Source organism: Bos grunniens, chromosome 11 (assembly GCF_055505025.1).
Source record: "Bos grunniens cultivar Pamir isolate PY7600 chromosome 11, Bosgru_T2T1.0, whole genome shotgun sequence".
NCBI lineage: Eukaryota > Metazoa > Chordata > Mammalia > Artiodactyla > Bovidae > Bos > Bos grunniens.
In genome coordinates, this window is record NC_141175.1 from 44,875,754 (window position 1) to 44,900,513 (window position 24,760).

Consider the following 24,760-nt stretch of genomic DNA (forward strand, 5'->3'; position numbering starts at 1 on the left):
GACACTACTGGCATCAACTGTATCAATAATACACAATATTATTTAAAATATCTGTCAAATAAATAGTATATTCTACATACTTTTATTTCCTGCTTCCATCAATATTAATATTACTTTGGCACTATGTATCAATACTTATGTGAGAAGCACTCGTGAATTATCTCATTCAGTCCTCACACTATGGTATGAGATATGAATGATTATATTCATTTTACAGATAAGTTTCCTGAAACATCCACAACAATTTGGAAGGAGAAAAAAAGGTGCTTATAAGGTAAGATGAAGAAAGTATAACCAACAGAAATGCCAAGAAGTGAATCTCTTATTTCAATATTAATGTACATAGTGGCAAAAATGTGGCAAATAATGAAAATAAGCAGCAAAATATCTTTATATCTAAGTTGTGCATGTGTGCTCAGTTACATCTGACTCTTTGTGCCACCATGGACCTTAGCCTGCCAGGCTTCTCTGTCCACAGAATTTTCCAGGCAAGAATACTGGAGTGGGTTACCATTTCCTACTCTAGGGGATCTTCCTGACCCATGGATCAAACCCAAGTGTCCCATGTCTCCAGCATCGGCAGGCAGATTTTTCAAAAGAGAAGACTGCCAAAAGTGACAACTGAATTATTTGTCTTCCTGGTTTTGATGTAAGGATGAGTCACAAAAGTAAAATATCCTATATGTAAGATAAATGACACCCAGAGCAGCAAAACACATTTACTCTTCAATGAAGGTGGCTAAACAGCAGTAAGAGTTATTATGGAAGCTAGTTTTCAAACATTCCTAAGAGCTTTTCTTTCATTGTATACTTTAACCTCCTATGCAAATCCATAAGTACTGTACTTATTTGCATGGTTTTACAGCAAAAATTAAAACAAGATAAATAAAAATATTAGAAACTGTTTTCTCTTTAACTTGTTGTATCAACAGACCATATTTAAGAGTTTACTAGCCATTTTCCCCAGAAGGTTTAGTTCAGTTGCTCAGTCATGTCCAACTCTTTGTGACCCCACAGACTGCAACACACCAGGCTTCCCTGTCCATTACCAACTCCCAGAGCTTACTCAAACTCATGTCCATTGAGTCAGTGATGCCATCCAACCATCTCATCCTCTGTTGTCCCCTTCTCCTCCTGCCTTCAATCTTTCCCAGCATCAGGATCTTTTCAAATGAGTCAGTTCTTCGCATCAGGTGGTCAAAATATTGGAGTTTCAGCTTCAGCATCAGTCCTTCCAATGAATATGCAGGACTGATCTCCTTTAGAATGCACTGGTTGGATCTCCTTGCTGTCCGAGGGACTCTCAAGTCTTCTCCAAAACCACAGTTCTAAAGCATCAATTCTTTGGTGCTCAGCTTTCTTTATAGTCCAACTTTCACATTCATACATGACTACTGGAAAAACCACAGCTTTGACTAGATGGACATTTGTTGGCAAAGTAATGTCTTATGCTTTTTAATATGCTGTCTAGGTTGGTCATAACTTTTCTTCCAAGGAGCAAGTGTCTTTTAATTTCTCAGAAGGTACTTCAACTTAAAACTGAATAAATGACACTGGATAACTGTTGATAACAAAGGCAATGGAAGAGAAGCAGCAGTGCAGGCAGATGCACTAGCCCTCAGAAAGCCACTTTTCCCCTAGTACCTTCTGCTCTTATGTAGTTGCAGAATAAATTAAGCACTCTAATTTTCCATCTTAATATCCCTGAAATGTTACACTGAAAGTAGAGTCTAAAAACAGAAACTATTTCATGTCCCTTCACTAAAATCTTGCTTACATTCACAGTATTGTGTACAGATAAACCCTGGACCTTCTGTTTTCTTTCTCAGCTGCTTGCTCAGGGGGCTCTTTTTAAATTCTCCATTAATACTGATGCTTTCAGCCAGTAAATGTTCCAGAATCTTCCATCCTCAAACAAATCAGAGCGAAACAAAACAAACCCCTCCCTTCTGTGCCCTTTTAGCTCTCCTCCTCCTCCTCACCACCAAGCTGCTTGAAAGGGCCCTGTCTATTCACTATCTCTACTTCCTAACCTCCCACTCACTCCTCAACCCAGTACAATCTGGCTTCCACCCTATCACTCCACTGAAACTGCTCTTTCAAGAGTCACTTTATTTGAGTGCAAAAGACTATCAAGACAGTGCAGGCACAGGCCTATGTTTCTGACCACTGCATCCTCAGGGCCTGGCTCACACTACTTCAGTTTCCTTCTGGGGCATGTGGTCACTGACCTCTCTTTTGTTTTGAAAGCCCACAAAGTATGGTTTGGGGATTTGTTTCTCAGCATAAGGGGAGGTGTCAGCCGGAGTATCACCAGAGTGTAATACTACTCTGGCTGTTGCTGTTTAGTTGCTGAGTCATGTCTGGCTCTTTGTGACCCCATGGACTATAACCCGTCAGGCTCCTCTGTCCATGGAATTCTCCCGGCAAGAATACTGGAGTGGGTTGCCACTTCCTTCTCCAGTGGATCTTCCCAACCCAGGGACTGAACCCAGGTCTCCTACTTGGCAGGCGGATTCTTTACTGCTGAGCCACCTGGGAAGTCTGATACCACTCAGGGCAGAAAGCTGCTGGGAGCAGAGAGCAGGAGCAAGGGAAATTAGCTGACTGAAACTACTCTGGGCAGTCAGCTAATTTCCTTTGCTTCTGTTCTCTGCTCCCAGCAACTTTCTTTAGTACTTCATGTAAATTTTCCACAGATTTTGCCATCAGCTGACAAGAATAACTGACATGTGTTGAAAGAAATTTCTCACTGTGAAGTTTTAAATTAGCATTCTGGTCAAGACTAGCAAGAGTTCAACCTCCAGAGACCAGGGTATTCTGGGAAAAACAAACAAATCCCAAAACTGTACTTTGTCGGCTTTTAAAACGAAAGACCCCCTTTTAGTCTGTAACTAAAATATGTACACCTTGTAAAGCTCTTGGCAGCTGCCCTTTCCTTAACAGTGTTGTTACTCTCTATATCATGAATACCTATGAAAGCAACTCATCTTTTGGAGGAAAAAACATCTAGCAAAAGTTATAAAACTGCAACCAAATGCAGTTAAAATTCAATTATCTGAACTAAAGAAAGCAATGTCCAAGATAATCTAAAACTCACAAATCTGGCCTTAAAATATGACCTATGGAACAGAAGATTTACCTCACAAATGATGTCTTTCCCGAGTACTATTAGTTTTAATTTGTTCCCTGACCACCCATCAATTGAGAAGAAGACCTAGAGACATGTGAGGTAACAGAAGGAAGCCAGACAATGAACCAGGCTTAGAAATAGCCATAAATTATCCAAAGACAATAACACATAATGGCTCTCTTGGGGTAGATTACCACAGAACAAAAGTTTTGTATATCTGAAAAAATCAAATGTAAACACATTCCAAAACAGTGCTCATGACTGTGTATATAGGTAACATAGGTAATAACCATAGGCGGATCTACCTGCACTGATATCTTTCATGGAAACTACAGAAGGAATTCCCATGACAAACAAATTTCTAGCTAGCCAACCTTTTAATGTTGTTATGGTTTAAAGTTTTACCTTCTTCTGAGAGGTAGAAAGACTAAAAAGGGTAAAAAGGAAAAACAAACAAACCCAGACAACATTTATTATTTGCAATGTACTATTATACTTTTGATTAGAAATGACTTGAGAATTAACCTATTGGATAAAGCCAAATTTTTCAAAAATCTCCCCTCTGTAATTTACAGAAGAAATGTATACAAATTTCACCAAACAGTATTTACTCTTATTCTCTGTGTACTTTTGATATTTTTAATGTTTTAAAATTTTTTCTTAAAATCTGGTCATGATCCCCTATAACTGATTTTACAAACCAGAAACAAGTCATAACCCAGAAAGCACTGACTCTCTCCTATGATCAGCTTTCTAAGAATAACTCATTTTACAGTCTTGGGGCCATGGCTGCAAGTTTATATAAGAAGCAAAAAAAAAAAAAAATCAAAATATCTCTGTACACAATCTTAGCACAGAATTTGTGTTATTTATGTCATTATGTCTCCAACTGCATCCATTAATTCTGTTCAAGTTTAATTCACCTCACAATAATATTATCATCTCCTTCCTTCTGATCCACTTCCTCTAAATCCAATTATTGCCTCCAACATATAAGAAGAGGAAAAAGAGCGTCTTTTAAAACAAAGAACTCCTTGATGTGGTACTTACAAGGACAAAATGCATTACTAAATAATATTATTTGAATGAAACAAGTAATCTGATAAAGTGTTCCCTTTCTCTTTACAGAATTTTGCATAATAAATAAAAAATATTATTCATTTTTCAAGTTCATACTACCCTCAGTCTAGGAAGCAAGCCACTTTAAAGATAAAATTAAAGATACCATCAGTGGGGGTATATTTCAGTTCACATATTCCAGGCAAATCAGTAATATATCAGAAATTTTATAAGGCATATTCTTCTGATTAAGTAATTTTATCTCCAAGAGTGTATTCCACAGATGCAGTCATATAAGTATGCAAAGATATTTCCACAAAATGTTAATTCCTGCATTGTTTATTTTTATAGAAGCAACTGAAAACTTAAAGGGTAAATAGAAACTGTAGCCTTTTTTTTTTTTAAGACAAAGCCATATTGCTCATAGGGAAAGGTGTTTAAAACACATTTTTAAGTGAAAAAGCCTTACTGAAGAGGCATCCTCTCTTGATTCTCCTATCTATCATATCCTTTCTTTCTCCTCCTCTAGTGGATCTGCTTCTTCTGCTTGCCTCATAAATGTCCATGTTCCTCAGGCTTTGGCTTCCTTATATTCTTATCCCTGAGAGATCTCTTCCCCATTTTGTTTGATAGTATATGCCCACAATGCCCAAACCTCTATCTGTGGCTGCCCAATCTCTGTATACCCAACTACCTTTCTGAATCTCTCTACATGGATTTCCCACATAGATCTCATATTCCCCAATTTCCAAACTGAAGTTAACCTCTACTCAAAGAACAGAAACCACTTGTTCTTATACAATATTCTGAATTCTAAATCCAGAAATCTGAGTTATTTCTGTCTGTTCCCTCTGCCATCTTCTTCCATCTTCCTCCCTCAAATTAAATCAACCACAAACTAACTCCTTAACATTTCTTACTGTATTTAACATCACACAACCAGTATCGGATTTCAAGGCCTCATTATTTTCGGCCAAGATTCCTGTAGTCACTTGAAATTCCTTACCTTACCCAGTATGGCTAAGATACTCCTTCTTTCCTCCAGCCAGACAAAACTACCTTCTGGTTCCTCTACTGGCTCCACATTATGTCTAAGTTGTCCTATATGCCACTTCTACCAATTTACTATTCTTATAGTTACACAGAACTCATTTGCTAAGCTTCCAAAAGCCTATTCAGGCACAATGTTTTTCTGTGAAGTGGTATCAGCAATATTTATCAAGTTATTATGTGATAGGAACTGGGCAAGGTACTTATTCATACACTATCCAACTTAATTTCAACCATCCATTTTTAGAAGAAGGAATAGGCTCAGAGAGGTCAAGAAAATCTGCTCAAGGTCCTATAAAGAGTTATGTTCGGAAAACAGGGCTCTAACGTTAAAAAAAATCAGTGTTCTTTTCATTACGTCAGGTTGCTTGTCTGAAATAATTCTTTATATCTATTTCATTTAACAAAGTGAATCAAATTTATTTCCATTTTTTTTTCTCTAGTAGGCAATAAACCAATGCTTCTCAAGCTTAACTTTTAATAAAGTATCTTTTAACAGAATATGGCCTGAATATCTGCATTAAAAAAAAGTTTCAAAAGTAATTCTGATGGCAAGTGAAGGTTAAGAACCACTGTGTTAAGTTTCCAGAGAATATAAATATTACTGGAGTTTATTACTCTTGGGGATACCATAAACGTCTCTAAACTCCACTGTTGAACTCAGTAATATAGGTAAATCAATGAAATAGTACTTTTTCTTAAAAAACATTTTCCCTTACTTACAAATGATTTGATTACACAAATATTTCTTAAAGTTTTGTCAGTATACATACATGAGAAAATCACTATTAAATTTAACTCTCTTAAGATTTCAAAAACAAGAAGTTTAGGATAAATCTTCAACACTTTTCTTAAGAATTAAAATCAAAAATTTTCCTTTAACGATCAAACTTAAATTACTATACTAATCCTTGAAACAGTTATAATTATGTATATAATTTAAATCTTATAGAATTCTTGGAAAAAACCCCACATTTTTTAAAATTAATCACGATTTCACTTGCAGTTGAACACTAAGAAATAAATATGTGAATAGCAGTGACAGAAACTTTTCTTCACTTCCAGAAACCAAGGTCACTGGTAATCTGATTAAAATCTGTATTTTTTATTCAGGTGTAACACTTGCACTGTGCTTCAAGTAAACTTCTGAAACCTAATGGGACAGAAAGCTGTCATCTACTGGCTCATTATGATACAGAGGAATAAGTCCTAAATACGGAAAGAAGTAAGAAGACATGGTGATTTAAGTACAAGTAAAAAGTAATGAATAATCAAACATTCTGTTTTGGCTTCAGCTAAGAGAAAATTTGAATTTGGTACTATATATATATATGTATATATGTATGTATCTTATATAGTTTTTTTTTAAGGAACAAAGGTGCTACTAAAAGTATCCAGTGTAAAAAGTTAGGGAGCTCCCTGGTGGCCTAGTGGTTAGGATTTCATGCATTCACTTCCACTGCCCAGGTTCCACCCTAGTCAGGGAACTGAGATTCTGCAAGCTGCGCAGCACAGCCAAAAAAAAAGAGAAAGAGTTAAATTATTTCTTAATAATAGGCTCATTATTGTTTAAAAATAGCTACTAAAAACAAAAGCCTTAAGAAAATTAATCATTGCTTCAGATTTTGAGTGCTGCTGTAGCAGAAGTGTTTATCTGCAAATACTCCATGTTAATGTTTCTGCATGCATACAATAAACAATCACTGATGCTGAAGCTCCAATACTTTGGCCACCTGATGCCAAAAGCTGGCTCTTTGGAAAAGACCCTGATGCCGGGAAAGATGGAGGGCAAGAGGAGAAAGGGGCAGCAGAGGATGAGATGGTTAGAGAAAATCACTGACTCAATAGACATGAGTTCAAGCAAACTCGGAAACAGTGAAGGACAGGGAAGCCTGGCATGCTACAGTCCCTGGGGTCTCAGAGAATTGGACACAACTTAGCAACTGAACAACAACATGTAACATGATAAACTGCAGCAAAACAAAAAATACTACAACACACAAGCAATGATCAAGAAGACAACAACAACAAAATGCCCACTTGGGAGGTTGGGTGAGGCAGAAATGTTATTCAATGCATCCATTTAAAAAACTGTGGTCGCACTAAGATCTAAGATCTTAATGTAGGATTAAAGATCCTACTCCTAGAAGTTTTGTTTTGAAAAGTATCGTTTAAAGAAAGCATTTAAAGAATAAGAACATATGACTCAGGATGACTTCTATTATCTAAACACAGAATTGTTAATAAAATTGAAGTAGCAAAGTAGGGTTTTTACATTTATTATTAAGTTTATTGTTAAGTATTTTACCTTTCTTTTTTTTTTCCCCCTTCTGCTCACTTATCTCTGAGATTGTGATGAACAGGGGAGCCTGGCTTGCTGCACTCCACAGGGTTGCAAAGAGTCTTGGACACAACTTAGCAACAACAACAAAAAGGCAAAAGGCAAAGCACTCGCTCAGTCGTGTCTGACTCTTTGCGACCCCATGGACTGTAGCCTACCAGGCTCCTCCATCCATGGGATCCTCCAGGCAAGAGTACTGGAGTGGGTTGCCATTTTCTTCTCCAGGGGATCTTACCAACCCAGGGATCGAACTCGGGTCTCCCGCATTGCAGGCAGACGCTTTACCGTCTGAGGTCCCAGGGAAGCTCTGGCAGCTTCCTACCAGAAGCAACAACAACACATCTATCTTTTTTTCTAACTGCTGAGCACTGTTTATAAAACCAAATCGTATACCATCACATCATAAACAAATCGGGGTAGTTTGCCTTTTCCTTTCCAATTCTCACCTCTCTTGTTTTTCCTCATTGACTGTCATGGCTACTGCCTCCCATATGAGATCTAATAATAGTGGTGAGAGTCGGCATCTAATATTTCCCCTTAATTAAGACACTGGTTTTTGGTCTGAGGTAAATATGCTTGATCATATTACAGAATTTTCTAATAATTCTTAAAGTTGTTTTGTTTTAAAAAATCAGAAAATGGCTTTTTAAAAATATCTTTTCAGTACTTAGGGAGATAACTACACAATTTTTCCTCAGATCTACTAACGTAGCAAAAACACCAATACATATTCATAAATATTCTCAGCCTGTTTGCTATTAGGGAAGCCCAGTTTGTTTTCTATTGCAGGAAAAAGGTATGTTTCCAAATAATCAAATAAGAAAGGTGTTAGATTATCTATTCAAATAAACATAAATCAAAAAGAAATATTTAACTTATTTGATATGGTATGGACCCAACAGAAACAGAAGATATTAAGAAGAGGTGACAAGAATACACAGAACTATACAGAAAAGATCTTCACGACCCAGATAATCACGATGCTATGATCACTCACCTAGAGCCAGACATCCTGGAGCATGAAGTCAAGTGGGCCTTAGAAAGCATCACTACGAACAAAGCTAGTGGAAGTGATAGAATTCCAGTTGAACTATTTCAAATCCTAAAAGACGATGCTGTGAAAGTGCTGCAGAAAATATGCCAGCACATCTGGAAAACTCAGCAGTGGCCACAGGACTGGAAAAGGTCAGTTTTCATTCCAATCCCAAAGAAAGGCAATGCCAAAGAATGCTCAAACTACCGCACAATTGCACTCATCTCACAGGCTAGCAAAGTAATGCTCAAAATTCTCCAAGCCAGGCTTCAGCAATATGTGAACCGTGAACTTCCAGATGTTCAAGCTGGTTTTAGGAAAGGCAGAGGAACCAGAGATCAAATTGCCAACATTCGTTGGATCATGGAAAAAGCAAGAGAGTTCCAGAAAAACATCTACTTCTGCTTTATTGACTATGCCAAAGCCTTTGACTGTGAAGGCTTTGACTGTAAAGTCTTTGACTGTGAATCACAACAAACTGTGGAAAACTCTGAAAGAGATGGGAATACCAGACCACCTGATCTGCCTCTTGAGAAAACTGTATGTAGGTCAAGAAGCAAGAGTTAGAACTGGACATGGAACAACAGACTGGTTTCAAATAGGGAAAGGAGTCCATCAAGGCTGTATATTGTCACAGTGCTTATTTAACTTATATGCAGAGTACATCATGAGAAAAGCTGGGCTGGATGAAGCACAAGCTGGAATCAAGATTGTCAGGAGAAGTATCAATAACCTCAGATATGCAGATGACAAACACCCTTATGGCAGAAAGTGAAGAGGAACTAAAAAGCCTCTTGATGAAAGTGAAAGAGAAGAGTAAAAAGCCAGCTTAAAGCTCAACATTCTAATAGTAGAAACAGTGTCAGACTTGATTTTTTTGGGCTCCAAAATCACTGCAGATGGTGACTGCAGCCATGAAATTAAAAGATGCTTGCTCCTTGGAAAAAAAGTTATGACCAACCTAGACAGCATATTAAAAAGCAGAGACATTACTTTGCCAACAAAGGTCCACCTAGTCAAGGCTATGGTTGTGAAAGTTGGACTATAAAGAAAGTTGTGTGCCGAAGACTTGATGCTTTTGAACTGTGGTGTTGGAGAAGACTCTTGAGAGTCCCTTGGACAGCAAGGAGATCCAACCAGTCCATCCTAAAGGAAATCAGTCCTGCATATTCATTGGAAGGACTGATGCTGAAGTTGAAACTCCAATAGTTTGGCCACCTCATGCGAACAGCTGACTCATTTGAAAAGACCCTGATGCTGGGAAAGTTTGAAGGCAGAGAAGGGGACAACAGAGGATGAGACGGTTGGATGGCATCACCAACTCAATGGACATGAGTCTGAGTAAACTCCGGGAGTTGGTGATGGACAGAGGCCTGGAGTGCTGCAGTCCATGGGGTCGCAAAGAGTTGGACACGACTGAGTGACTGAACTGAACTTATTTGATCCAACTTACTCCTTACTTTCACATTTATGAGTAGGCTATAAAACAAATATTTTCTTGTAAGTACTGAACATACTCAATTTAGTAGCAGAAGTTCCTCCAGGTTTCATCCACCGTCTATTCTTACTCAACTCTCCCTCAATCAATCTCATCCACCTAAGCCTTAATTAGTACATTCCAGGATTCCTGAGTTTCCCCTGCAGCCCAGCCCTCAAACCTGAACTCTAGTCCAGACAAATCACTTCTTCTCAGTCCTCTCCATTTGAGCTCCTCAAAGACCTGGAACTCAGTAAGAGAACCCAAGTTTTTCTTTCTCAAACTCGGTCCTCATTCACAGCTCCTTCACCCCAAGCAGATGGTCCCACCACCCACCCAGTTCTAAGTCAGAAAATCCAGAGTCTTTCTTGACAAAGCTCCCCTCCCTTTGCTATCTCTAAGGAACAGTTTTTATCTCATGAATCCCTCAATTATGGTATACCTGTGAATGAAGTTGCTCAGTTGTGTCCGACTCTTTGCGACCCCATAGACTGTAGCCTACCAGGTTCCACCATCCATGGGATTTTCCAGGCAAGAATACTGGAGTCGGTTATACCTCTTTCCAATTCCCCTGACTCCATTCTGATGTAAGCTGTCATTATCTAATTTCCCCCATTAGTACTTAATCATGCCCAACCCAAGTAATCTTTTATTTATTTATTTCTTTGATTCCAGCCCCCACCCCAGGCTGTGGTATGCAGGATTAGGGATGGCATCCCTGATTAGAGATGCTAAGAACTGACTCATTGGAAAAGACTCTGATGCTGGGAAAGATTGAGGGTAGGAGGAGAAGGGGACCACAGAGGATGAGATGGTTTGATGGCATCACCGATTCGATAGACACGAGTCTGAGCAAGCTCCAGGAGTTGGTGAAGGACAGGGAGGCCTGGTGTGCTGCAGTCCATGGGGCTGCAAAGAGTCGGACATGACTGAGCGAATGAACTGACTGAACTGATCAGGAATCAAACCCAGGTCCCCTGCAGTGGAAGCCTGGAGTCTTAACAACTGGACCTCCACGGAGGTCCCCCAGGTAACCTTTTAAAAAGTTAACCTGATCACATTAATCCCCTGCTTCCGATAAAGACTTTTAAAAGGTCTTTAATACAGTTTACGGAGAAGGCGATGGCACCCCACTCCAGTACTCTTGCCTGGAGAATCCTATGGACAGAGGAGCCTGGTAGGCTGCAGTCCATGGGGTCGCTAAGAGTCGGACACGACTGAGCGACTTCACTTTCACTTTTCACTTTCATGCACTGGAGAAGAAAATGGCAACCCACTCCAGTGTTCTTGCCTGGAGAATCCCAGGGACAGTGGAGCCTGGTGGGCTGCCATCCATGGGGTCACACAGAGTCGGACACGACTGAAGTGACTTAGCAGCAGTTAATACAGTTTAAGCCATTCCTAACAGAAGCAGAAGATATTAAGAAGAGGTGGCAAGAATACACAGAAGAACTGTACAAAAAAGATCTTCACGACCCAGATAATCACGATGGTGTGATCACTCACCTAGAGCCAGACATCCTGGAATGTGAAGTCAAGCGGGCCTTAGAAAGCATCACTACGAACAAAGCTAGTGGAGGTGATGCAATTCCAGTTGAGCTATTTCAAATCCTAAAAGATGATGCTCAATATACCAGCAAATTTGGAAAACTCAGCAGTGGCCACAGGACTGGAAAAGGTCAGTTTTCATTCCAATCCCAAAGAAAGGCAATGCCAAAGAATGCTCAAACTACCGCACAATTGCACTCATCTCACAGGCTAGCAAAGTAATGCTCAAAATTCTCCAAGCCAGGCTTCAGCAATATGTGAACTGTGAACTTCCAGATGTTCAAGCTGGTTTTAGGAAAGGCAGAGGAACCAGAGATCAAATTTGAAAATCCAACATCTGCTGGATCATCAAAAAAGCAAAAGAGTTCCAGAAAAATATCTATTTCTGCATTATTGACTATGCCAAAGCCTTTGACTGTGTGGATCACAATAAACTGTGGAGAATTCTGGAAGAGATGGGAATACCAGGCCACCTAACCTGCCTCTTGAGAAACCTATATGCAGGTCAGTAAGCAACAGTTAGAACTGGACATGGAACAACAGACTGGTTCCAAATAGGAAAAGGAGTACGTCAAGGCTGTATATTGTCACCCTGCTTATTTCACTTCCATGCAGAGTACATCATGAGAAATGCTGGGCTGGAAGAAGCACAAGCTGGAATCAAGATTGCCGGGAGAAATACCAATAACTTCAGATATGCAGATGACACCACCCTTATGGGAGAAAGTGAAGAGGAACTCAAAAGCCTCTTGATGAAAGTGAAAGAGGAGAGTGAAAAAGTTGGCTTAAAGCTCCACATTCAGAAAACAAAGATCATGGCATCTGGTCCCATCACTTCATGGGAAATAGATGGGGAAACAGTGAAAAAAGTGTCAGACTTGATTTTTTTGGGCTCCAAAATCACTGCAGATGGTGACTGCAGCCATAAAATTAAAAGATGCTTACTTCTTGGAAGCAAAGTTATGACCAACCTAGATAGCATATTCAAAAGCAGAGACATTACTTTGCCAACAAAGGTCTGTCTAGTCAAGGCTATGGTTTTTCCAGTGGTCATGTATGGATGTGAAAGTTGGACACGACTGAGCGACTGAACTGAACTGAACTGAACTGAAGCTATTCCAGGCTGAGATCTCTCCAGTCACAGAATCCCTCTCCCTTCCCCTGAGATTTTCAATGTTATAAACTATGCTTTCAAACAGTGGTGCTGGAAAGACTTGAGTGTCCTTTGAACAACAAGGAGATCCAACCAGTCCATCCTAAAGGAAATCAATCCTGAATATTCAGTGGAGGTCTGATGCTGAAGCTTCAATACTTTGGCTTACTCACTGGAAAAGATCCTGATGCTGGGAAAGATTGAGGGCAGAGGAGAAAGGGGTGACAGAGGATGAGATGGTTGGATGGCATCACTGACTGACTCAATGGACATGAGTTTGAGCAAAATCCTGGAGATAGTGAAGGACAGGGAAGCCTGGCGTGCTGCAGTCCACAGGGTCACTAAGAGTTGGATACGACTCAGCAACTGAACAACAATAACAAGGCCTTCTTTCAATTTTTGAAAGTCAGACAATAACATTCTTTTGTGCCAAGGGCTTTTGCATCTGCTGTCTATTGCACAAAACATGCCCACAAATGCTTAAATTCTTAAAAGAGTAACCAATTCCTCAAGTGTCCTGACACCCTCCCCCAACTCCTACTACACATATTTCTTTCAGAACATAAGAAGTGCAATAAGTTATAGTTTGTAAAAAGAAACATAATTTCAAAAATCACTGTGCAAACTGAGTATACTGGGGAAAACACATAGATAGGCTTAAATGTGGAAGGTAATTTTAAGAAACCTATTAAATACTTTCTAAAACAATGAAGTTACCTTGTATTTCCCTTCCATAGATAAAAATGTCATGCTCTAGAGCAGCACTATCCAACAGAAATACAATAAAGCCACATATACAATTTAAAATATTCCACAGTTGATTAAAAAAGAAACAGGTGAAATCTAATATATTTTAATTAACCCAAATATCCAAATATTATTTTAGCACATAATAATGTATGGATGTGAGAGTTGGACTGTGAAGAAAGCTGAGCGCAGAAGAATTGATGCTTTTGAAGTGTGGTGTTGGAGAAGACTCTTGAGAGTCCCTTGGACTGCAAGGAGATCCAACCAGTCCATTCTGAAGGAGATCAGCCCTGGGATTTCTTTGGAAGGACTGATGCTGAAGCTGAAACTCCAGTACTTTGGCCACCTCATGTGAAGAGTTGACTCACTGGAAAAGACCCTGATGGTGGGAGGGATTGGGGGCAGGAGGAGAAGGGGACGACAGAGGATGAGATGGCTGGATGGCATCACCAACTCGATGGACATGAGTTTGGGTGAACTCTGGGAGCTGGTGATGGACAGGGAGGCCTGCCATGCTGCAATTCATGGGGTCGCAAAGAGTCAGACACCACCAAGCGACTGAAATGAACTGAATATAAATCTATATTTTACGTTAGTTTTTGAAATCTGGTGTGCACTTTACACTTAATAAAACACATCTTTACTTCGGACTAACTTTATTTCAAGTGCCACATGTGGCTATTGGTTTCTCCTCTGCTCAACATAGTCCTAGAAGATAATATTCTATTTCTTATAACTAAAGTGAAAGCGAAAGTTGCTCAGTTGTATCTGACTCTTCGCGACCCCATGGGCTATAAAGTCCATGGAATTCTCCAGGCCAGAATACTGGAGTGGGTAGCTTTTCCCTTCTCCAGGGGATCTTCCCAACCCAGGGATCGAACTCAGGTCTCCTGCTTTGCAGGCGGATTCTTTACCAGCTGAGCCACAAGTGAAGCCCAAGAAAACTGGAGTGGGTGCTGTGTGCTTAGTCGCTTAGTTTTAGTCGTGTCCGACTCTTGCTACCCCATAGACTGTAGCCTGCCAGGCTCCTCTATTCATTTTGCCTTCTCCAGGCAAAAATACTGGAGTGGGTAGCCTATCCCTTCTCCAGGTGATCTTCCTGACCTAGGAATCAAACCAGGGTCTCCCGCATTGCAGGTGGACTCTTTACCAACTGAGCTATCAGGGAAGCCCAAATAGCATGCTAACAGAATCAGAGTTATTTTTAAAAGAGCATGAAATTAAAGTTAACCTCTATCAACAAGGATATGCCTCACATTTAAATCCTTCAAAAAATTTTAAATTATGCAAACATTCTATGCTGCTGAAAAGCCTAAATTCAAAATAAAAATTCAGGTAAACAATTTTAAAACTGCATATTTATTGACCATTTGAGCAGACTGCGGGAAGAGCAGTGCTCTAAACCACTGCTGGTAGGAGTGACTTTATCACAACCTCTTGGAAAGCCATTGACTTTCCCTTTGATTTAACAACTCCACTTCTAAGACTTAGTCATATGGGAATAACCAGAGACAAAGATTTACCTACAAACTGTTCACTGAGATACAATATGACTCATACATACACATAGTGTGTGTGACACTCATATGTCCATAGGGAAAAAAATAAAACCAAGTGTAAAACACCGAAATGCTTACAGTTCTTTTTTTGTGGTGTGATGACTAGTAATTATTTTTACTATAATTCATTTAAATATATATAATGAGCGCTACTCTGTCCCAGGTGGATGCTGTTTTGGGCAAGTCAGCTATAAAGGAACATTTTTGGGTCAAAGGGGGGAGAATTTGAATATGGCCTTGAATATTAAATTTTTTGAAGTGGTACAGGAGTCTAACTGAATAAAACTAAACAACCTACAAAACAGTCTGTATGATAAGATTGCATTCTGGTAAGAAGTATACATATATATGTATGGAATAATAGGCAATAAACTGTTAACAGTGGGATTTCTGGGTAATGTGAATGTAAATTATTTTATTATTTTCTACAATGCTTTTATATGCTTCTATAATAAGACTTTAGAAAATTAAACTATATATACACCTTATTGAGCATCTACTACATACAATACCGCTAGGTTCTATAAGGGGTAGAATTGAGTAAATGGAGTCACAGGCTTAAAGAAACTTTAATTAGGAGGAGCATATAAGAAAACAGTACAAGTAATTAATGCAAGGCAGAATGTAAACATCAAATAAAGTAAAATGTGGTTATGAGTCTAAGAAAAAAGACCTCACTTGATTGGGAAGAGTAGTGGATGAAAATGAGGAAAAACTTCATCAAAGAGAATTTGAAATAAGGATTTTAACTGACAGAGGAAATGGCAGGCACAAAAGATAAAGCATGGAGCAACTGTCAGAGCAGGAAGTCACATTATAGACTTTGGCTGAAATGCAGGATATATGAAGGGAGCAGGAAGTGTACTGGGAAAGCAGGCTGTGAGGGCCTTGACTTCTCAGAAGGGATCAAGTACCTCTAAGATTTTTGAGTTTAGCAATGGGCAAATTTGCTGAGGTTCCAATTCAAGAAACTGTCCTACCACTTCTCGTCATCTTGGTTTCATCTTGCTACCATCTTGGTTCAAGCCACTACTATCATCTATTCATTTTTAATTTCTGCAATAGTATACAGGTGTACTACATATAGAGCCGACATCTGTATTCCTTATGAAATGATCATAATGATGATGTTTAGCTGTATCACTCAACAATTTCTAATGAAATCTTCTGGCTGCCACTCTGGTACTCCTATAATCTACTTTCTCTACAGCAGCCCGACAGATCCTTTTAAAAGATAGATTGTCACATCGCTACTCAAAACCCTGCAATAGCTTCCCATCTCACACAGCAGAAAACCAAAGTCATGAGAGTTTCCACAAAGCCCTAGATACAGCACTGTCCTCTCACCCTCTAAATCACTGAGTCCCATACACAAACACAAACGTTCATGTGCACACACACATATACAAAAATGCCAAGACACTGAAGCTCTATGACGGCTACTATTTTTGTTTAAATTTGATAATTTCAGTGTTTCCAGCACTTAGAACAAGGCCTGACATACAGTGAGTGCTCATAGGTATTTGCTATATGAATGGAAGGAACAGAATACCATGATATCAGTAGATATTTAGTTGGAAAGGTTTGTGGCATGCTATAAATATTTATATAAATAGAACACGCACTGAATTTATTCTAATTACAACTTAATTTTCCTTTGGGAACTACTCACCAAAATAGTGCTTGTAAATTAAGTTCTAAGCATACAGACAACCTTTAATTTATTAGCAATTTATCTTCACAAGGTTTATTTAAGTTAGTTATTTGGAACAGGAGTGGTGGTGAATGAAAAATAACAGGATGGAGCCTTAAATTTCCTATTTTTCCTCTTTTTTCACTTTTCCCAAACTCCTTACTTCCCTGCGTCCCTCTTCTCCTCCATATAGTTTCAGATCTTTCCCTTTCCCAGGGAATAGGTCTAATCCAGACCCCTAAGCCCTACCCTAGGCTGAGGTCAGAAATAGAAACTGGAAGTGTGATACAGGGCTGTTGAGATGGCTGGCAGCTGGTAAAGGAGAGCCTAAGCAAGAGAAGTAACTGCAGAGGAAGCTCAGGAGGCCAACAATTCTTCATTCAAATATTTTCAAACTAAAACTTTTTATATTTTAAAAGGAAATCAACACAAAATAACACTAACTCCTTCCTGTCCTCTTTTTAAATACACACTGTTGAAAGACAGAGTAATACTTTGTTTTTAAAGGAAAAACCTGAACTTTGTATTTTACTATGATTTCAAGGGTACAACCAAGTTTAGAAAAATACATAGGATGAAAGATCAAGTACACACCACCTGGCTGTGTTAAATCTTAATCTTTACCAAATCTGCCTCAGATTTAAAAGTTACCGTTGAAAAGCCATGGGCTCTTCCTAGATCCTTTATTCCTCTCCAGTTCTCCAGAGGTAACTTTTACTTTGATTTGGAGTTTATCACTGCAATGCAAGTTTTCATACTTCTGTCACATATTATTTGTTGTTGTCATTTAGTCATTAAAAGTCGTGTTTGACTTTTTGCAACCCCGTAGACTGCAGCATGTCAGGCTCCCCTGTCCTTCACCATCTCCCGGAGTTTCCTCAAATTCATGTCCATTGAGTTGGTGATGCTATATGATTCCTATAAAATATACTGTATTGGCATGCTTTAAAAACTATATAAATATGGGAGAATGGCATTGAAACATGTGAAATGTCATGTATGAAACGAGATGCCAGTCCAGGTTCAATGCACGATGCTGGATGCTTTTTGCAACCCCGTAGACTGCAGCATGTCAGGCTCCCCTGTCCTTCACCATCTCCCGGAGTTTCCTCAAATTCATGTCCATTGAGTTGGTGATGCTATATGATTCCTATAAAATATACTGTATTGGCATGCTTTAAAAACTATATAAATTTGGGAGAATGGCACTGAAACATGTGAAATGTCATGTATGAAACGAGATGCCAGTCCAGGTTCAATGCATGATGCTGGATGCTTGGGACTGGTGCACTGGGACGACCCAGAGGGATGGTATGGGGAGGGAGGAGGGAGGAGGGAGGAGGGTTCAGGATGGATTTTCTTTTAAAAATTTAAAAAAATAAAAATAAAACCAGCTTGAACATCAAAAAATAAAAAAATAAAAACTATATAAATATGATAAATAGACCTATTAAATCCCGCCTCTGTCATCACTTGCTTGACCTCAGCCAGGTTACTTAACATCTCTGTGCCTAAGTTTCCTTTCTGAAAAGTGGGGATAATACCATCTCCTAGTTTACAGGGCTGTTGTATTAAGTGAGTTAAATGAATGTATATAAATCACTAAGAAAAGGATCTTGCTGGGAGTTCCCTGGCAAACCAGTAATTAAGACTCCCCACTTTCACTGCCAAGGGCATGGGTTCAATCCTTGGTGGGGGAACTAAGATCCAGCAAGCTGCAAGGGCTAAAAATAAATATCTTGCTCATAGGAAGTAATGTGTATTTGTTTAGTAACATCATATAAAGTTGAAAAGGAATCTGTGACTGTGTGTGTTATGTATATGTGTGCATATACACTGATTGAGAAAAGATTAATTATCAAAATGATATGTATATATAATCCATGCTGCTGCTGCTGCTGCTAAGTCACTTCAGTCGTGTCCGACTCTGTGCGACCCCAGAGACGGCAGCCCACCAGGCTCCCCCGTCCCTGGGACTCTCCAGGCAAGAGTACTGGAGTGGGTGCCATTGCCTTCTCCGATATAATCCATATAACACCATATATTTTCAAAATTGTGTAAAAACTAGAAATACTTATGAATTTCAGGCTGGGAATACTTAAGAATTTCAGGCTAGCCTACTTAAAGAGGAATTGAAAGTACTAAGCACAGAGAGAAAAGGGTATTTTCTAACTCACAAATTCTAGATAAAATTAAACAAGAATATAAACATTTGATTTAAATAATGTGATCGTTTAAAAATACCTAAAAATTTAATGTCCTCCTTTTATGAGTTTTTGGGGGTAGGTAGGGAGAGAAGGGGTAATCTCTCAATGAGACGCTAATCAAAGATTTATTAGACTGTTAAGGGAGGCACTTTAGAATTTCACACAAAATAAAACATTATTTGATAAATTTCACTATTTCTCTGAACCAGTTTTTCTCTAAGTAGGAAGAAATTAAATTTTAAAATGATCTATTTTAAAATAGGATTCACCTAGATTACAAGATTTTCATAGGCAACTGGATTCTGTAAAATTTATCAATGCAATTGTGGATGTATTTTCTTTGAGTACAAGATTACTTTTATAATAGTCTCTAGGTCAAAAGATCAGAAAATATCAAAACTTAAATGTCCTACATACTATGTGAATTCTAGTGAATTTCTTTCAAGCACTTTAAAAAGATTTATCTATGTTTTTAATAGATATCTATAAAAAGATATCTATGCCTTGAAGATTAATATATCTAAAGATACATAAATGGAAGAATTCGATCTAATGAGCACTTAATAAAGGTTAACATTTACTGGTCTAGATGTTATACACAGGATCTGTTTTTTAATCCATGTGAGATATCTTCATGAACAAAATTTTGAAGACTACTATAAATTCTTTAAATATTTCTGCAAAGAATTAAAAATGTCTACTACAAAGGCCAATACTGACGAAGTCGGCAAAGCACATAAAATGTAGAGTAACTGTGTAGATTCTGTCAACACAATAGCGTTCAAACAGCTGTTTCCCTTAGAGTTTTGGCATATACTCACGTCTAAAAGGTTAACGGAAAGCAATAGTTAAATGCAACCTCAATGATTAAACTATCTCCGCCTCCCATTCTACCAAAAAGACTAAAACGTAGCTGGTGAAAGGGAAGATTAAAGTTCAAGAGTTTTACTTCTCCTAAAGCGAGAACTTTGAAACGGAACTACCGATTTTGTTTCATTTGCCCCCCAGTAAAATATTTCCAAGTCTGGGTTAGTCCTTCCCTTGGCCCCAACGGAAGATTCAGTGGGAAATCAACGTGAACTAACCAGCAAAAGTAAAACCTAAACATTCTCAGTACTTTCCCACTGGGGAAAGGATCCTATCACCATTTACCTTATACTATGTCCCCTGCCCAAGCAAGATGTTAGCACCTGCCAAACTGGGCGCTTCAAGAATAATGGTCCAACTTTTCGCACGCAGTCTGGGAAGGGGACTCAGGCGATTTCTTAGGCAGTGCAAGAAGGGAGTAGAAAAGGTCCTCTCAGGAAGGGATGAATGAGCTTTGGTGCCGTCTCCTCTGCCTGCTGGAGGATTCAAAAGCTGTTTGCTTCAGAGACCCTAGGAAGCAGCACAATCTGGTCGCCGCTGGCCTGGGGCCTGGGCGAAGCAGGCAGTGTTTACACCTGTCACGAGGGAGGGGGAGGGAGAAAGAGGAAGCCGGAGCAAAGCCCCAAACTTCTCAACAAGCTCCGGGAGGGAGCGGCCAGTGCGGAGCCGAGGGCAGGTGGAAGCGGAGGGGCAGGGGGAGCCAGCGGCGGCCAGGGACGTGGGAAAAGCTCTCACTTCGTCGGCCGGTGCCCGGGAGGGCAAGGAGGGGCCGTGCGCCTCAGGCGCCGCGGCCGCCGGCGTCCCCACACCCGCTGTAGAAGAGGACAGAGCCGGGAGCCCGCAGGCCCGCAGAGCCGGCAATGTCCCCGCAGCCCCCGGCTCCGCAGCGGGCAGGTGTCCCCGGCCCAGGCGAGGATCCGGCGGGTGGGCCGGGCCAAGTCCCCTAACCTCTTTCCCCCGCGCGGCTGGGAAAGCTGGTGAAGCTTACCTGGTTCGTCCGGGGCGGCCGCGATGGGCATGGCTCAGGGGCCCGGGGAGGAACTGGCTCCCCGGGGAAGGACCGGCTATTCGGACGCGGCGCTGGTGAGAGCGGAAGGCAGGCTGTTCACAGCCCTGTCAGCGAAGCAGCGCCATGGACGCCCACCCGGAGTTTCAGTGCTGCCGCGAGACCCCCATCCCATTACCCTCCGCCCTCTTCCGCCGCCGCCGCCGTCGCCGCCACCGCCTCCACCTCCTCCTCCGCGGAGACCCCCCGCCCACTCCACACACTCTCCCATCATGCAGCGGGGGAACCGCTGCCGCTGAAACGTCACTTCCGGGCGCAGGTGGCTAGGTCGGGGCCCGGCGCTTGGTGGGTGCAGAAGGGGTGGGGGGGCGGCGCGGCGGAGGACACACAGAGGGAATCAGTGTCACAGAATGCTTACCCCTGCGCAGGCGCCATCGTGCAGAGCGCCGGCAGCCATTTTGGGTGCGGGCAAGCTGCCCTTTCCTGACTTCCTAGCGAGTCATCGAGCTGTGGGGTGGGGGGAAAGACGTCCTCCTGCACTCCGCCGTTCCTGAGACAGCGCTCCGAGCAAGGGGCAGGTGCTCCTCAGCCCAGTAAGATTAACGTTCAGCTCGGGACCGTCTTAACTCTCTTGTTCTCCAAGTAAAATTTGCAAAGGTTTTGAGGTACGGAACTGTATCTTCACCAGAAACCTACTGGAGAGCACTTATTAGCTTGCCCTTTTCGCCACGAAAAACGACTTTTTCGTTCACAGTCTAAGTCCCTTCCTCTTTTTTAATTTACGCTGACAGAAGAGGAAGTTGATATATAAGAAGAGTTAAATCAAATTTAAAATGGGAAGCAAGAGGGAAAGCACCCGCCGAACTGAAAACCGTCTTTGAGACCAACAATAACAAAAATTTTGGGGATTCTGCTAACAGATTGACACGGTGGTCGTTTATTCATATATGCTGCGTAAGACTATTCGATTAAAGTAAAGAAATAAAATTAACTTGCGCGTTTCTATAACAGCGGTCATAACATTTTTCTATCGTCAGTCTTGATCGTTTGCGTTTTTATAACCTTTCCCCTTCCTTTGTAATGAATATCTGTTAGAACACCAGCCACTGTAAAAACCAGACTGCAAGACTGCGGGGATTATTATCGTCTGGGATGATGAGCCTGGGATCCTATCCGGCAATCGTGAGCGCTACCGGCTGCTCCTTCTTTCGCCAAACCTGAACGGGCAATTTGAATAATTTAAAATAGTTCCAAAACAGCAAAGCTCAGCAGCTACGCAAAGAAACAAGGATGGAAAACACCTTCCTCAGCCACAGAGAAGTGTCCACCCTTTTGAGTGGAGGAATTACACAAATCAGGGGGAAGATAAGGACAAAAGCAGTTCATCACGGTTTATCCCGCCTCTGCAATGTTCTAGACGACTTAACTTGGAGCGCTAAAATAGACCCTCATTTGTCTCTTTACAACTCAATGGCTGTAAGATATACGGAGACTGCATCACTTTAAATTGGAGTATCAATTGTTTTGCAATGGTGGTGCTGGATTTTTGTTATTGCTCAGTCACTAAAGCAAGAAAAATCTATACAGCTTGTCAAATTTATCCCTATTGTATTTCGCCCCCTGCTGGTATGGGAGCTTGTTGTTCGTGCTCAATCTCTCAGCAGAGTCCGACTCTTTGCAACCCCATGTACTATGTAGCCCACCCGACTCCTCTGTCCATGGGATTTCCCAGGCAAGAATACTGGAGCAGGTTAACATTTGCTTCTCCAGGGGATCCTCCCTATCTAGGGATTGAACCAGTGTCTCTTGCATTGGCAGACGGGTTCTTTACCACTGAGCCGCCAGGGAAACCATGTGTGTATATGTATATGTATGTGTATATGTATATGTATATCACTATAAATGTTTATTGACTGGGAAGGAAAGAAACAAAACTATTTGCATTTGTATGTATGTGTTCAGAGACTGGAAATGAATTGATTTTAGATGTATTCATAGCTGTTGCAATTTGCTAGTTCAACTAAACAGAAATAGCAGAAGAAGAACATATGACAAAAAGCAGACCCATCATCAAGAAAATGTTTAAAACGAAATAATAAATTTAAACATCAAAACTTTAAAAAGAAAACTCTGCTTTCAAAAAAATCTTCCTTATTTCATACATAAAGTATTACAGAATGATTTTTGTGAGGTAACTGCAGAAGCCAGTTCTATTCACTTAAGGACAACAATAGAGAAGTCAGTGTCCAACATTGTGTAGAGCTGTTGAGTCCCTGTTTGGCCAGCTGACTTGAGAGCAATCAACCAACTTGTAATTGGTAATGTTACACATAATTTTGGAGGCAGCATTCCAATGCTTATGAAATTGTATTACAAAAAGAAAATACCTCTGAATATTTTTAAGATGAATGGAGGAGGAAGAATTATTAAAAACCATTGCATTTGGATCCAGTGATCGTTTTTATTTACTTTTTAAAAGTTAAGGCCATAATTACTTAAGATTTTGCATCAAGAAACATTGAATGACTAGTTACCATTTGTTGTAGTTCTAATTTTTTCTCTTGTGCTCTTTACAAAATTGTCATCATCATGTAAACCAATTTTGTATCCCTTTTCTCAATATTATGTTGTAAGTATTTCATCCTGTTTCTTAACATTTTATAAAACTTTGATTTTAATTGCCTACATAGTATTAAATGGAGTGGACATACCATGAGTTACCCATTATCCTGTTTGTGGAGATTTTCCACTATTACAAATGATACTGTGTTGCTCTTGTGCTTGTGGCTTTGTCCAGTTTTAGGAATTTTTTTCTCAATATGAAAACAATTAAGCCAAAAGGCTCAATGTTTTATTGGCACTTCATCATCTCATATTATTTACCAAAAGACTATGTTGATTTACAACACCACCAGTAATACAGGAGTATACCAATTTTACTACTTTCTCACCAGCAGTGAACAATAATTAATAATAATTAAAAGAGAAAAAAGATTGAATTTTACTTTGTAGACTAACAGTTGAAAGAAATTTAACTCATATTATATTGTGTGAGAAACCAAGAAACAAGCAAGCACAAAACCCCACCAATGTGATGTATTGCAAAAGCAATAGGTAGACCTGAGTCTACCAACAGGCTCTTTTGTCACTTTGATTTTGTGTGATTTTGTGTCTTCTTATATGTCAAATACGGAGAAGGCAATGGCACTCCACTCCAGCATTCTTGCCTGGAAAATCCCATGGACGGAGGAGCCTGGTAGGCTGCAGTCCATGGGGTCTCTAGGAGTCGGACACGACTGAGCGACTTCACTTTCACTTTTCACTTTCATGCATTGGAGAAGGACATGGCAACCCACTCCAGTGTTCTTGCCTGGAGAGTCCCAGGGACGGGGGAGCCTGGTGGGCTGCCGTTTATGGGGTCGCACAGAGTCGGACACAACTGAAGCAACTTAGCAGCAGCAAGACATAACTATTTAGCACATTTATCCCTTTGAGAATATGGTCAAAGCTTTGGTTCTTTATGCAAAAAATGCTCATTCCACGAATGCTCGAATTTCTTAGATCTTGTAAATCTCAATCATAGAAGAGATTCTATGAACTCAGTTTAAGAAACCCTGTACAAGATGATTTCCAAGGTCCTTTCCATACCTAAACAGTTCCTATGATTTTATTTTATAATCCAGTGAATGCTGTCTAAAAAAATTTTTAGTAGATAAACAAATTGTGATATATTCATAAGTGGATTACCATTAGAACTATGAGTATGATTAGATTATGAAAACAAAAGTGAATGAAGTTCAACTGAGTATAATATATGAATTTTACAATATATGTGACTTAAACCAATACCTTTTTATTTACAGATGTACTGTTTTTCTACTTTACAT

General features: G+C 40.0%; 1 protein-coding gene across 5 annotated transcripts in view; it reads right to left on the reverse strand.

Annotated features, from left to right (window-relative positions):
• AFTPH (aftiphilin) overlaps positions 1-21,132 on the reverse strand; it is a 74,642-nt gene extending 53,510 nt beyond the window's left edge. For all 5 annotated transcript variants that reach the window (XR_015136718.1, XM_086326343.1, XM_086326342.1 and 2 more), the window contains exon 1: positions 20,856-21,132. The gene's annotated coding sequence lies outside the window, so the exon portion shown is untranslated. The remainder of the gene's footprint in view (positions 1-20,855) is intronic.
• Positions 21,133-24,760: the final 3,628 nt, after the last annotated feature.